The sequence below is a fragment of the Littorina saxatilis genome, linkage group LG8 (assembly GCF_037325665.1).
Source record: "Littorina saxatilis isolate snail1 linkage group LG8, US_GU_Lsax_2.0, whole genome shotgun sequence".
Lineage (NCBI taxonomy): Eukaryota > Metazoa > Mollusca > Gastropoda > Littorinimorpha > Littorinidae > Littorina > Littorina saxatilis.
The window spans coordinates 15,468,243-15,483,488 of record NC_090252.1 but is presented as its reverse complement, the minus strand read 5'-3'; the positions used below and the strand labels follow the sequence as shown (position 1 = coordinate 15,483,488).

Below are 15,246 nucleotides of genomic sequence, written 5' to 3'. Positions count from 1 at the left end.
AAATCAGACACCATGACAGTGAGGCTGACTCAAAAAAGGAAGGACAGAATCGTGGTATTAGCCAGCAGTCTACTAGACAAAGGGAGAACAAAGATTAGAGAGCTGGCTACATTGATTGGCATGGCAGTGGCTAGTATTCAAGGAGTGAAATATGGGGCTCTGTGGTACAGAAACATGGGAAAATGACAAAAATTGTGGCATTAAAACAGAACCATTGAAAATATGATGCTGAAATGATTTTCTCAGAGGAAGCCACACGGGACATGGTATGGTGGAGAGATAACATTCTAGTAGCAGATAGCCCGGTTGATGTTTCACCGGGAGAGCCAGAATTTGTTATCAATTCAGATGCGTCTCTAACAGGATGGGGTTGTTCTTGTACTGAGGGCAGAACAGGTGTGCACTGGACACGGACAGAAAACAGATGCACATTAATGTGTTAGAACTGCAAGCTGCATTGTTGGTTCTAAAGGCTTTTGCGAGGGGCAAAAGGGGTATTCACATTCGACTTATGCTCGATAATACCACAGATGTGGCATGCCTCGCTAACATGGCAACTAATCACTCAGCTCAGTGTAATGCTGTGACGAAGGAAATCTAGAACTTCTGTGTAGATAGACATTTGGGGGACAACTGCGTACTTACCTGGTGTAGAGAATGTCGAAGCTGATGAAGAATCTAGAAAACTGAATTTAGATGCTGAGTGGAAGTTAAACTCGAATTTACTCTCCCACGCGCTTCAAATACTTGAGTTTGAGCCAGAGATATATTTGTTTGCTTCCCGAATTAATCGTCAGTACCCCAGATATGTAGCATATCGGCCGGATCCAGAAGCGGTTAGTGTCAATGCACTTAGCATGTCGTGGTATGGTTTGCCATTGTTTGTTTTTCCACCTTTTTACATTTAGTCAAGTTTTGACTAAATGTTTTAACGTAGAGGGGGGAATCGAGACGAGGGTGTGGTGTATGTGTGTGTGTGTGTGTGTGTGTGTGTGTGTCTGTCTGTCTGTCTGTCTGTGTGTGTGTGTGTAGAGTGATTCAGACTAAACTACTGAACCGATCTTTATTAAATTTGACATGAGAGTTCCTGGGTATGAAATCCCCGAACGTTTTTTTCATTTTTTTGATAAATGTCTTTGATGACGTCATATCCGGCTTTTCGTGAAAGTTGAGGCGGCACTGTCACGCCCTCATTTTTCAACCAAATTCGTTGAAATTTTGGTCAAGTAATCCTCGACGAAGCCCAGACTTCGGTATTGCATTTCAGTGTGGTGGCTTAAAAGTTAATTAATGACTTTGGTCATTAAAAATCTGAAAATTGTAAAAAAAAATATGTTTTTTTATCAAACGATCCAAATTTACGTTTATCTTATTCTCCATCATTTGCTGATTCCAAAAACATATAAATATGTTATATTTGGATTAAAAACAAGCTCTGAAAATTAAATATATAAAAATTATTATCAAAATTAAATTTTCCAAATCAATTTAAAAACACTTTCATCTTATTTCTTGTCGGTTCCTGATTCCAAAAACATATAGATATGATATGTTTGGATTAAAAACACGCTCAGAAAGTTAAAACGAAGAGAGGTACAGAAAAGCGTGCTATCCTTCCCAGCGCAACTACTACCCCGCTCTTCTTGTCAATTTCACTGCCTATGCCGTGAGCGGTGGACTGACGATGCTACGAGTATACGGTCTTGCTGCGTTGCATTGCGTTCAGTTTCATTCTTTGAGTTCGACAGCTACCTGACTAAATGTTGTATTTTCGCCTTACGCGACTTGTTGTTTACTGCCCAGCGTACTACAAAAGATGAACAAGGACAAAGCACAAGGTGTGATAGTGGTTTCATACTGGCCAAGCCAGCCCTGGTTCCCTTGGTTAGGGAGTCTGTTGATAGAGAAGCCAGTTCTTGTGTCAGCAAGGGACAATCGACTTCACATGCTTGCAAACCCAAACATGGAGCATCGGCTCAGAAAAACACTGCACATTCTTATTTGCAACGTATCAGGGGTAGGCTCAGAAGCAGAGGACTTTTGCAGCAAGCAGCCTCAGTGGTCTGCGCATCCTGGAGAACAGGGACAGCTAAACTGTATGCCGTATACATCAAAAAGTGGAAAATGTATGCGATTAAAAGAGGCAATGATCCGGTTCACTTTTCTGAAATCGATACAGTAAATTTCCTGGGAACATTGTTTGCTGCTGGACAGACTTATAGTAGTATCTGTGTTGAGAGATCAGCACTTTAAGGCTACCTTGAAATAGCAGACTGTGGCATTTTTGGTGAACACAGATTGATTAAGCGGTTTGTAAAGGGGATGTTTGAATTGAGACCATCTTTCCCAAAGTACTCTGCTACGTGGGACGTAGACACAGTTCTCTCTTATCTAGAGAATATTATCCCATTGGGAAAATTGATTTTAAAAGAATTATCAAGCAAGTTAGTTACATTGATCGCTATCCTATATATGGACAAAGGTGTCAGACAATTCACTCCCTTTATTTGCCCTCGATGAAACTTACAGGCTACAAGTGTGTGTTTCATATCAACTCAGTGATGAAACAATCAAAGAAAGGAAAACATGTAGCTCAAATTGAGTTATTGTCGTTTGACAAAAATCCTAACCTGTGTGTAATTGCAACGCTCATAAAATATTTACGTCGTACACAGGACTTTGAGAGACACAGATAAATTGTTCGTAAGTTATCAATAGCCTCATGGACCTATTTCAAAAGATACACTGGCTCGGTGGATTAGAGACACTCTGAGTAGAGCAGGTGTGGATACCTATTTGTTAACGGGTCACAGCACCAGATCTGCAAGTACGTCGGCAGTGGCTGCCAGGGGCACGCCAATTGACGTCATAATGAAAGCTGCAGGATGGTCGTCGGAGTCCACCTTTGCCCGTTTTTACAAAAAGACACCTTCGGTTAACATGGGTCAAGTCTTACTGGACTCTTTTCTCAAGAAAGATTGAGGTGAGTGATTTCGTCAAAGAATATAACTTGACAGTTTGGAAGGTTACAGTGGGGATAAACATGTACACATATCTCTAAACATTCCTTGACGTAAACGTCCTGTCATGTTGAGGTTAAATTACCACAAACATGCGAGACTTACCTTGTGTAAGTTGAAGCTTGTTTCGGATTTGACCGATACATGTTACAGGAACGTTTATGTCAAGTCCCACCCTAATCCTGTGGAAATAAAAATCCCAGCCCTTGGGTTACGTTATAGTCTAGTTCTCATGACGGTGAATTCTGATAGTGGAAGGGCAAGTCAGTCTTCTCAGTTGAACACGGAATGTTCTGCTGACAGAAGTCACTTTGGGATAAGACAACGATTTTGTTGACGAGGTCAATGCTGTTAATTCAGAATAATTTTGTTGCACTTCGCCCGGACATTTGTGACTCCGAAGTCGAAGCAGATACTTTGATCACGATGGTGTTGTAAACGTTCATGATGACAACGCACACTACTAATCGGTTAAAGAGTTCTCCAAGAGCATATAATAGGCCTATTGCGAAGCAAGGTCTTCCTCTTCCTGATCGTTTGAATGCCCGGACATCGTAAATGAGAACCTGTTGCTCTTACCGTTTGCTGTCTCCACTTAGATCTATGACAGGCAACAATTTCAGGTAAGTTACCATATAGACTGCAGTGTGTGTTTTGTGTGTGTGTGTGTGTGTGTGTGTGTGTGTGCGCGCGCGCAGCTTGTGTGTGTGTGTGTGTGTGTGTGTGTGTGTGTGTGTGTGTGTGAGGGTTTCTGTATGTGTGTGTGTGTGTGTGTGTGTGTGTGTGTGAGAGCGTGTGTGTGTGTGTGTGTGTGAGAGAGAGAGAGAGAGAGAGAGAGAGAGAGAGAGAGAGAGAGAGAGAGAGAGAGAGAGAGAAAGAGGGGTAGATAGAGGAAGAGAGATGATAATGACAATGATGATTTTGATGATGATGATGATGATGATGATGATGATGATGATGATGATGATGATGATGGTGGTATGTGTGTACGTGTAGTATGTTTTTAAACTCCTCTTTTTTTATTTAACCAATGTTACTCTCTTTCTCTCAGTTTGCTGGCGTGGAACAGCAAACAAGTCCAGCAATTCACCGGACAGTGCAACAACAAAAGACAGAAGTGCCTGGCCACAAAGCAGGTGTTCGACAGAATGGGGCAACAGCAATGTCCAGCCGGTTCCAGTTCCAAGGAAATCAGCATGGTTTACCCTTGGGACTTTGCTCAGTAGGTAAAGACATATTAATACTTTACAATTTGTCAGTACTTTAAAAAAAAAAGGGGGGGGAGCAATACAGTTATATATTTGTGTTTATGTGCTGTTTTCTCCAACAAAGAAGCACACACACAGACACACACACACACACAGACACACACACACACACACACACCACACACACACACACACACACACACACACACTACATTTTCGATAATGTCACCATACCATACCAGCTTAGAAATGGCAAGTGGACAGGTACCCAAAACCAGACTTGAGCTGTGCAAATAGTGGTTAGTAAATAATATGTTGATCAACTCTGTGGTTGCCTTTGTTTCAGAGAAGCAAATCGTCTACCTTGCGAATGAGGCAGGGGTACAGAGGAGGGTAGCAACTTCAGTCTTCGGCATGGTGCATCAATACTTTGGCATGCAGTTTTGTGTGTGAATGAACAGCACAAATCCATTTTGAAAATGTCTTGATCGTCGGCCACATCAAGTTCGACCCTGATTGGCATTTCAGTTTGTTGAAAGTAAAGGGAGACGTTCGATAGCAGAGTGCACGGATGACATTTTCAATTCAGTGAAGTGATGGACAGACTGACAGACCCACGTGTGCAAGGACACACAGCACCATGTTACTTTCTACAACTGGAAGCTGTATTTACCAAGGAAACTGAACAATTAATCCTTGTTATGAAATTTAGAAGTACAACAACTTCAAGTCGACAAGTGTGTGTGTGTATTGTTTTCAGCAGACAGCCTCAAATAGTTTGTGTTTGTATGTGCGTGGGTGAAGAAAGAATAGAACATGGAGGGGGCAGAGGTAGTATGAAAGAAGAAGAAATATTCGAGAAAAAAAATCATATGGCTGATTGTTTTTACATTTAGTCAAGTTTTGACTAAATGTTTTAACATAGAGGGGGAATCGAGACGAGGGTCGTGGTGTATGTGTGTGTGTGTGTGTGTGTCTGTGCGTGTGTGTGTGTAGAGCGATTCAGACTAAACTACTGGACCGATCTTTATGAAATTTTACATGAAAGTTCCTGGGTATGAAATCCCCAGATTTTTAATTTTTTTCTTCGATAAATGTCTTTTATGACGTCATATCCGGCTTTTTGTAAAAGTTGAGGCGGCACTGTCACACCTTCATTTTTCAATCAAATTGATTGAAATTTTGGCCAAGCAATCTTCGACGAAGGCCGGACTTCGGTATTGCATTTCAACATGAAGGCTTAAAAATTAATTAATGACTTTGGTCATTAAAAATCTGAAAGTTGTAATTAATTTTTTTTTTTTAAACGATCCAAAATTACTTTTATTTTATTCTTCATCATGTTCTGATTCCAAAAACATATAAATATGTTATATTCGGATTAAAAACAAGCTCGGAAAATTAAAAATATAAAAATTATGATTAAAATTAAATTTCCGAAATCGTTTTAAAAACAATTTCATCTTATTCCTTGTCGGTTCCTGATTCCAAAAACATATAGATATGATATGTTTGGATTAAAACACGCTCAGAAAGTTAAAACGAAGAGAGGTACAGTAAAGCGTGCTATGCAGCACAGCGCAACCGCTACCGGCACCGCGCTGAACAGGCTCGTCACTTTCACTGCCTTTTGCACTAGCGGCGGACTACGGTCATTGTGAAAAAATGCAGTGCGTTCAGTTTCATTCTGTGAGTTCCACAGCTTGACTAAATGTAGTAATTTCGCCTTACGCGACTTGTTTCTTCTGCATGGGAATGATAGAAAAAGACGAACAAGTAAAAATTAGGGTAACGTTACAAAAAGGGCAATAACTCTGGAATGAAACATTATTTTGACCTAAAACCGTACAAGTAATAACGGCAGATGATTGAACTTACTATTTCCCGGCAAAAGTTTGTTTTTAAAAGTTTGGCATTTTAAGTCATTTTGGGGGTATCTCCCAAAAAGGGTCATAACTCCGTGAAAAATAAATTTGAAGGTCTGAAATTCTCACATCACGTTCTAAATATAACAGTCTGTCAAATAAAATCCAAAACTCAAAATCGATAAATTTGTCAACAATGTCCCTTTTTGCAGAAATGGCCACATATAGGGCCCTCTCCCCCCTTCCCCTTTTCCGGACTAAAATGAGTAAAAGTTGTAATGAACTCGCCCAACGTTGAAACAAACGCGCACTTGTGACCTGCTACTGGCAGAGAAAAGCATGTCAAGCTTTGCCGGAATTTGATTGAATTATGCATTGTGGATTTTGTGCATTTGGGAAGTGAAAACTGTCTGTGTAATGTTGGTGTGTACCAACTGGACTGATCCAGTGATGGAGTGTGTGATGGCTGGATGTCCTGGATTTTGAATGCTGTTGTGAACCAGGGAGTGTTTCGTGTACAGAGATGATGTAGACCAGGTGAGAATAGACCTTTTGTTATCGGTACACCTTCTTTGGAATTGGCACAATAATTTGATTGTTCTTTAGTCATGTAAATGTGTTGGAATTAGATCTCAGCAAGCACAGAAAGTTGGTCCCCTCTCGGACCAATATTGGATTTGGCTAAATGGTCTGTTGTTTTGTCTGGAAATTGACAGCTGTAATAAAATGATGTGTAACTAACAACAGAAGGGAAGGCCAATAATAAGATTGAGAAAACCAAACATGCATGATGTAATACTGGAACTTGAATAATTGTAACTGTGGTTCCGGTTATGATGACTGTGTGAGATGATACTTTGATATGAATTGTCGCTTCGGTAATTACTGACTTTGCTTTTACTTTTTGTTTTCCCAGCCGAGCGGACTCTTGGTGGGATAGCGTGTTTATCATAGCGTGTTTATTAGCGTGTTTTTCTTCTAGGTAGTGTTTATTATAGCGTGGTTATTAGCGTGTTGTGTGTTGGTAGAGCACACACTAGTGACTTTATAGTGTTGGGGCAACAGAACTTTTTCGTAGTAGACATTTGCCTCAAGCTACTTTGGATTTGAGTGCGGAGTATGTGTTTCCACCTTTTTCAGACTAAGTGTTGAAAGTGTTTATTGGAAAAGTAGCATTAGTCTGACGAACCTATTTTTAACTTTTATTTTAAATGCTTGGTGAGTGTGTGCGTGAGTGTTATGCAATAAAGAGGACAGAGAACATTATTCAATGAATTCATCGAACTTCTATTGTTTGTGTATTCTCTCCCTCTCTCGCTTCTAATTGCCAACACCCGCATGCGCTCCACCACATAAACAAGAGGCTGTGCTACCACAGGAACATCCCAATAATTGAGTGGGGCAGGATTAAAAAGCTTTCCAGGGCTGCAGTGAGGAAGTACATGCTTTTTTTGTCATTGACCTTATAGAGAATACCTCGTACATGGCTTGCTGTGACGTACCAGATTTACACAAGTTTAAATTTTCTTTTATTGAACTGCGAGCGAAAGCTAGCTGTTCACTATTTGAAAAAGCAACGAGTGTAAATCTGGTACGACAAAGCAAGCCATGTAGTATTCTGTTTATCCTACATACTGTACTTGTGACAGAGTGATGATTTTGTCTGTTGTAATTATTGTGTATGTTTAATGTAACGTTGTTAGTGTAGATTAACTATTGTATAGTTTCACACATGCATACACACACACACACACACACACACACGCACACAAACACACACGCACACACACACACACACACACACACACACACACACACACACACACACACACACACACATTCACTCACTGAGTGTTATTGTAATAGTCAGGGAAACAAGTTAAATTACTCTTGTTTGTAGTTGTATAGTTTAAGCCGATGGCAGTAAAGTATTTTATGTATTTTCCTGTTGGACTGGTTTGCTGACCAAACCAGGCAACCGGCTAACTGTGAACTTTTTGTATTTTATCTGTAGACTAGCAGACGAGTTTTGCTGCGGGATGGATGTATTGCTTCTGTAATGTAGAATACGCACCAATCAGGAGCGTACAGCAATCTTTTTGTCATACGCTTACTGCGCATGCGTGATAACGTGATTTTTTTTTCTTACACCTGTTCCTTGTTCCGGTGTTCTCTCACGCCGCCCCGTCCCTGCATTCGCTGCTCCATCCACATCTGAATTTCGTTCCGCTGCCAGACCTGTCGATTTTACAGACGCTCCAGGGAGGGATGTCGGGTTGTTGCGGTAGGCTACCCTCGGGAGTTGACACTGCACTTCTGCTGAGTCACTTCGACGGTGTTCAGTAGTGGGTCTGTCCCGAGCTAACGGACTCAGCCCACTACCTACTATGCCCCCTACTAACGACATTGACTGCTAAGTCGCGGAGCCAGACTAAGTGAGCGTCCCCTTCAGAGAGCAGACCGCCACCACGTCCCTCCGTCGACCCCCCAGAACGTCACACGTTGAAGACTGACAGCAGAACTACTATTCAAGGAAGGATGGAGCAGGAACAATGAGACCAAGGTCACCATGAGAGCTCCGGTCATGAAGGGCCACAAGAGCAAGGACATTTTATAATTTTGGATGATTAATGAGATGAGGATGATTATAATGATGATGCTATGGATTTCCAATTTGGTTTGAGACTACGTGACAGGGCAGCACTCTACGCTTACTGTCATGATAATTATATCCTGGTGTCAACCAGGCCCGAGAACTGCCGCACCTGCGGTGTTGGTCAGGTAAACAGAACCTGAGCACCCTCAAAGTCGCATTCGTTAAGTGAATGACACTCGGCTGTGTGATTCCTTCCCATAGGAACCATAGCACTTCCACTCTGGGTAGGAGCCGACCGTAGCCCGAAAAACCCACATGACACTGATGGGATTCGAACCCACGACCTCCCGGCCCGCAGCCCGATGCGCTAACCACTGCGCTACGGGGGCCGGTGATAACGTGATTATTGACATTACTAACGGAACTAGAGAATGGAAGACATGAACAATCAAGAAAGAATCTAGAAAACCAACGTGACTGCCGTTTTCCTGCGTGATTGATGCGAGCCTCTGAACGAACTCCACAGAAAGTTCAGCTAGGTTACAATATAATAGGTTACTTTCTGTGGAGTTCGTTCTGTGGAGTTTGCTTGGCTTTTTCTGCAATACACCAGACTCGATCAGGCCAGAAATAAATGACAATTTGTTTTTTCCAAACCGACTCAACACACTGCTGGGCCATTATATATTCCCCTGAGATCTGCCAACCAGGAGGTTTCCTACCCCTACTGGATGTACGTCGTTCTTGTTCTTGTCTGTCCTCACCGGTGTCTTCCATAACTTCATCATCAGCTGATGGTTGCTCTTGGACGGTCTCAGTGGTCGTGTCTGATTCTCTTCTCCTCTCTTCCGGTGGAGTGTCGTGGTCGTCACCACTCGAATCGACAGTTTCGTGACCTTGACTGTCGCTTTCTCGTTCCTGCCCCTCTCTCTCAGCAGGTGGTGCTGAAGATACGTAGTCTACGTGGGGTTTGGGACTTGAAAGTTCCTTGAATGTTGTCGTAACAACAATTTCTTCTTCATCTTCACTATCAGTGCCTGAGACTGAAGGTATCTCGATCTGTTTGCTTGCCGTTTTCATTCTGGTGCGAGGTGCTGGTCTCGGTCGCTGTGGAGGCACTGTAGCAGTCTGTTCCCCACTGTTGGTCTGAGACTGCTGCTCACCCGATAACGATCCGACAGGCAAGAGGTGGTTCCTATGAAGGGTCTTCTTGCAACTTGCATCCGATTCCTTGACGACCTTGTATACTGGGACGTCTTTGTTTGGCTGGGTTTCTACCAGGTAAGGTTGTTCTTCCCACTTATCACTCAGTTTGTGCTTGCCTTCAAATGCCAAGATACGAACAAGTACTCGGTCGCCTGGTTGTAAGACGGCGCTTTTGGTCTTCAGGTCGTATGAAGTTTTCTGCTTTAGCCGAGCTTTGTCGGCTGCTTTGCGGGCGATGTCGTAGGAAGTCTGTAGTCGCTGGCGAAGATCAGAGACGTATGCAGTATGGTCCTTGGTGGTAATACCTTTGCCTCGACTCAGTCCAAAGGCTACATCGACCGGAAGTCTGGGTTCTCTTCCAAACATGAGGAAGTATGGTGTAAATCCTGTACTCTCATGTCGTGTGCAGTTGTACGCATGGACAAGTGGTGCAACAGACCGGTGCCATTGGGTTTTTTTGTCTGGCGTCAGCGTACCGAGCATGTTCAGAAGAGTCCGGTTGAACCTTTCTGTCATACCATTTCCCATGGGGTGATAGGGAGTGGTTCTTGACTTCTTTATGCCTGCTAAGTTGCACAACTCAGAAATCACTCTGCTCTGAAAATTTGCTCCTTGGTCAGAGTGCAGTCGACCAGGAAAACCGTAGCGTACGATGAAGTTGTGAAACAGGGCTTCAGCTGTTGTTCTTGCGGTTTGATTCTTCGTTGGTATGGCTTGAGCATATCTTGTGAAGTGGTCAGTGATGACAAGGATGTGTTGAAAACCTCCACCCGATGATTCTAGTGTGAGAAAGTCCAGGCTTATCATCTCAAAGGGTTGGGTGGTGATAATGTTTACCAGTGGTGCTTTCGTTCCTACAACCTTCCGTCGCAGACAACGCTGACAATCCTTTCACCATCTTTCAATTTCTGAGATCATTCCTGGCCACCAGAACCGTTCCCTGACGAGATTGGCAGTCCTGTCTCTCCCTGGATGACCGACGTCGTCATGTAAATTTGTGAGGACTCTCCTAGGCCACCTCCATCACCTGGTGCCTAAGTGGTTGAGGCACCATAACTTGACGTAATGGCTTCCCTCCGTTGACTCTCGCGTGCTGGAACACTCTGTACAGGATCTTGGCCTTCACCTCAAAGTAGACAGTGCCTTCGCCCTTAGTCATCTCCTTGACAGGACGACTCCTGTACTTTGTTAAGGTCGAATCATCTTCCTGTAGCTGAATCAGCCGATCCCTGTCCACGACAGCAGTTGCAGAACTGTTGGTGACCCTAAGCGGCGTAGTCGTTTTGTTCTTCTTCGCCTGGGCTCTGGTCGTCACAGTGCTTACAACCTGCGGCTGGTCGCGGCGATGCACAGTGGCTCTGTCATCTCGTAACAGTTCGCTGATATCTTCATTCGCGAATGGCAGTGGGTCTTCTTCCTCAGAAGCAGGCTGAGCTGGGCCCATTCTCCATTTGAAATCAGGGTCATCAGGACGTCTCGCACCCCCAATGTTCCCAATTAATATATCGTGCAAGGGCTTCTTCAGGCAGACGGCCTCAACTTCTCCGGTGAAGTATGGAGTATCGATCTGGATCTTTGCCACTGATGCCTTCACTCATTTGCTGTCAGCCATGAGCGTCCACTTGAAGTCACCAGTGAACTTCTCTGTTGGGTTCGATGACCCCATTGCAGCCCGAACCTCTGAGAACAGTCACTTCCTGCTTCTCAACAAATCCCTTCGACACGGACATGTTCGACACTGACACAGCTGCGCTGGCGACGACAGAGATTGACTTGCCATTGGCGAGTAGAAGCTGGCCATCAGATATACATTCTTCCACGTCCGATGGTGTAGCCACTTGCTCGGCAGCCCTTGGAAGCATGACGCTGCTCGCACATACTTGTTGGTTCGAGCCACTCGTTTGCCTCTTGTTGTCGTAATATCTCCGTCGATGTTCTTGCGCTTTGTCGTTGTCATGTCCGTTATTTTGGGGACAGTTGGCGACTCGGTGGCCCTTGGCCTTGCAATCAATCAATCAATCAATATGAAGTATAGCGCGTATTCCGTGGGTACAGTTCTAAGCGCTTGTCGAAGAGTTGTCATCACAGGACTAACAAAGAAACTAACATCTACAGACGGACACGAACCCTATCACACACTAGCAAACCCTGATAAACATACAACAAACAACACATCAATAGCTAGGTCCAAACAAAATAATATTGAGCACAAAGAAAACACCTCTCACAGAGCACAGCACAAGAATGTCTTTTGGGGCACAACACATCACGTCGAACATGAAAGTCGCAGCCAGCTACGGGAAGAACTGAGTCTTCAACCTACTCTTGAACGCGTCAAGAGAGGGGCTCTGGCGAAGCTCAAGCGGCAGGGAGTTCCAGACAAAGGGGCCCGCGGAGGGAAATGCACGCTGACCAGCAGATGCGAGTTTCGAGCGAGGGATGTGGAGGCGGAGAGGGTCAGCAGCAGAACGAAGGGGACGGTCGGAGGGCTGGGTGTACAGGTCCAGGGAGGATGGAAGGTACTCGGGAGCAGAGTCGTTGAGACACTTGTATACCAGAGTGAACAGTTTGTAGGAGATTCGGGTGTTGACAGGGAGCCAGTGCAAGGAGCGAAGTAGGGGGGTGATGTGGTCTCGCTTCGTCTTCCTCAACGTCAGCCTGGTAGCAGCGTTCTGGAATCGTTGTAGGCCATGAATGGATGAGGCGGGGAGGCCAGCCAGAAGGGAGTTGCAGTAGTCCAGACGACTGAAGATGAGGGAGACAACCAGCTTGACACAGGCGTCGTGGGTGAGGTAGCGACGGATGGAGGCGATGCGACGCAGGTGGGAAAAGCAGGTCTTGATGATGAAGGAGATGTGTGTCTGCATGGAGAGAGTGGAGTCGAGAAAGACGCCAAGGCTCTTGACAGCAGGGGAGAATGGAACAGTCGCGTCATCCAGCTGGAGGTCGGTCACAGTGAGCGAAGCAATCTTCTGTCGTGTTCCAACGAGAAGGGCCCCCGTCTTCTCACTGTTCAGCTTCAACTTGTTCTCAGTCATCCAGTTCTTGGTGGAAGCACGTTATGTTCTGCCCTTCATTGGATGATGGTGCGGACTCCGTTTGTCCCTTGACAGGTTGGTTTCCCTGGTTTCCGCTCTTCTGGAAAGGTTTCGTTGACTTTGACGTCCCCAGGGTCCTACCATGAGCAATGAGATAACGCCCAGCAGCATCAGTAATGTCCTTCAAACCCCGCAGTTTTTGCTCTTCCAAGCGGGTCGCCAGGTCCTTCGGGCAGGCATTAAGGAATTGCTCCTTCACGATCAAGTCCCACAGACTCTCGTATGACTGCTCTTCACCTGATAACTCAATCCACGTCTGCAGGTATGACGACAGGCGCTCCACAAACTGGCTCGGTGTCTCTCCAGACAATGGCTGGCATTCGCGGAAGCGTTGACAGTAGCCTCTTTCAGTGAAGTTGTAGCAACGCAACAGAGCTTCCTTCAGTACATCATAGTCTCTAGCGTCATGGTTTGATAATCTAGTGTAGACCTCAAGTGCTGCCCCAGTCAAATGTGCGCTTAGTTGAATCGCCCAGTCGTCGCGCTGCCATCTAGCACTCTCAGCGAACCTCTCGAATCTTGCAAGGTAGCAGTCGATCTGGTCCTTCCCGTCAGCGAATGCTGGAAGTTTCGGTGCCCTGTGTAGCATTTGCTGCTGGTTATCTCGTTGGCGTGGTGCCTCGTACTCATTTTGAATACGCACCATTTCTGTCTGGAGCTCTAAGCGCTTCGTCTCCATTTCTATCTGGAGCTCTAAGCGTTTCAGCTCCATTTGCCTTTCTTCACGCTGCGCTTGTCTTTCTTGACCCTGCGCTATCAGTCGTTCCTGGGACTTGACGAACTCCGTCAGCTGCTTGCCTTTCAGTCCCAGTTCAGCTCCTTTTGCCCAGAACTCAGCCATTCTGGTCTTTTCCGGTGCGTTCTTCTGTATTCTTTCACAGTCCCGAACGTAGACGAATGTGCTCTTTTAAAATAACACAGTCTCTACTACACCTCTGATGCTTATCTCGTCGCTGGTCACCCTCGTAGACGCAGTCTGCCACCCTCCTCGTCTAACGTGACGGCGCACTCCACTCACGATGCGTACACGACGTACCTCAGTCGTAGTTCGTAGTATTAATGCTTTAGCTCCGCGACGAAGTCCTCGTCCAAACAGCAGCTAACCTCTGTAATCCCGATACACTCCGGCGTCGCTCACGACCGAGCTGCGGCGATTACCAAACTCTTCACACAGTCACACCGAATCCACGGTCCTGTAGTCCCAATACTGATCCCTCAGGTTACACCCGCTTGATGGCTACCTCCTGTGACTGTCTTGACACTGGTCTTTGTTTCTGGAAAACCCTTGGCGTTAAAGGTAGATCTCGGCTTTGGCCCCCAATTGTTACAGGACATTTGAGATTGACGAAGTTCTCAAATGTCGTATAGTTGTGTTCTTTTATTCTACGTGGCCCGTCTTCACAGCAGCAGACAAAAACTCGTCAAATTGAGTTCGAGGATTTATTTAGCATTCCATACATACAACTGCACATCGTAGCAGAACTCAAAGTAGAAGCCCTTTTAACATACAAATCACGCTGGCCTATAAATTATAGTAAATACTCAATCTCGAGAATATTCCAGACCGAACATGATACCACTAAAATTAGATGGACTAGAATAGTGACATTCTCTGTGACGTACATCAAAAGTGCCGACGCACTTAATCCGAGCGAACGCCACGAACCCACGACTCAAAACAACGTGGTAAACAACTTGTTTTGACAGGACTAGAAAGTTCACCTGCATTCTCGATCGTTCAAACATAAATATTGTGTTTGCAAAATATAATATCGGTACTTTCCCACAAAGTACAAATAAGTCAACTACATGCAACACACAAAACTGAACCAAAGTTCAGCAACGGCAGCGTTTCCTAACAAAGACCTTATGACACAGAAGCCTCGTCTGGGAATCCATAATTCAAACAGGCTGTATCACCCCTGTTTTTATTCACCTTCACACACAGATCACACTGAAAAGTCGCTAAAACAGCCCCAACATCAAAAGTAGTCGTTTTTAAACAAAAATGTCATCCTGAAATTGGATCGTTCCCGATCGAGCTAGCGAGCTAGAGAGAGAGATATATCGAAGGGAAAAAGTTCACCTTTGACTTACAAAAGAACACGATTATTGAAATGATATAGGAATTCGGCCGCTCCAGTGTTGGGGAGAGACCCACAGAAGTTATTTTTCGTGACACTATTGTATTCGAGAAGGGAATTTTGAGGTGAAAGACACCGGTGATACCTGTAGTTTTTGACAACGCGGTGA

The 15,246-nt window shown here is 44.6% G+C and overlaps 2 long non-coding RNA genes across 2 annotated transcripts in view; one reads left to right on the top strand and one right to left on the bottom strand.

Moving 5' to 3' along the window:
* The window catches only part of LOC138972868 (uncharacterized), a 59,015-nt gene that overhangs the window by 11,461 nt on the left and 32,308 nt on the right, over positions 1–15,246 (bottom strand). The window lies entirely within an intron of this gene.
* Positions 3,521–4,909, top strand: LOC138972867 (uncharacterized). The gene is made up of 3 exons (XR_011457792.1): positions 3,521–3,643; positions 4,072–4,246; positions 4,575–4,909. It is a non-coding gene; the product is annotated as an uncharacterized lncRNA (long non-coding RNA).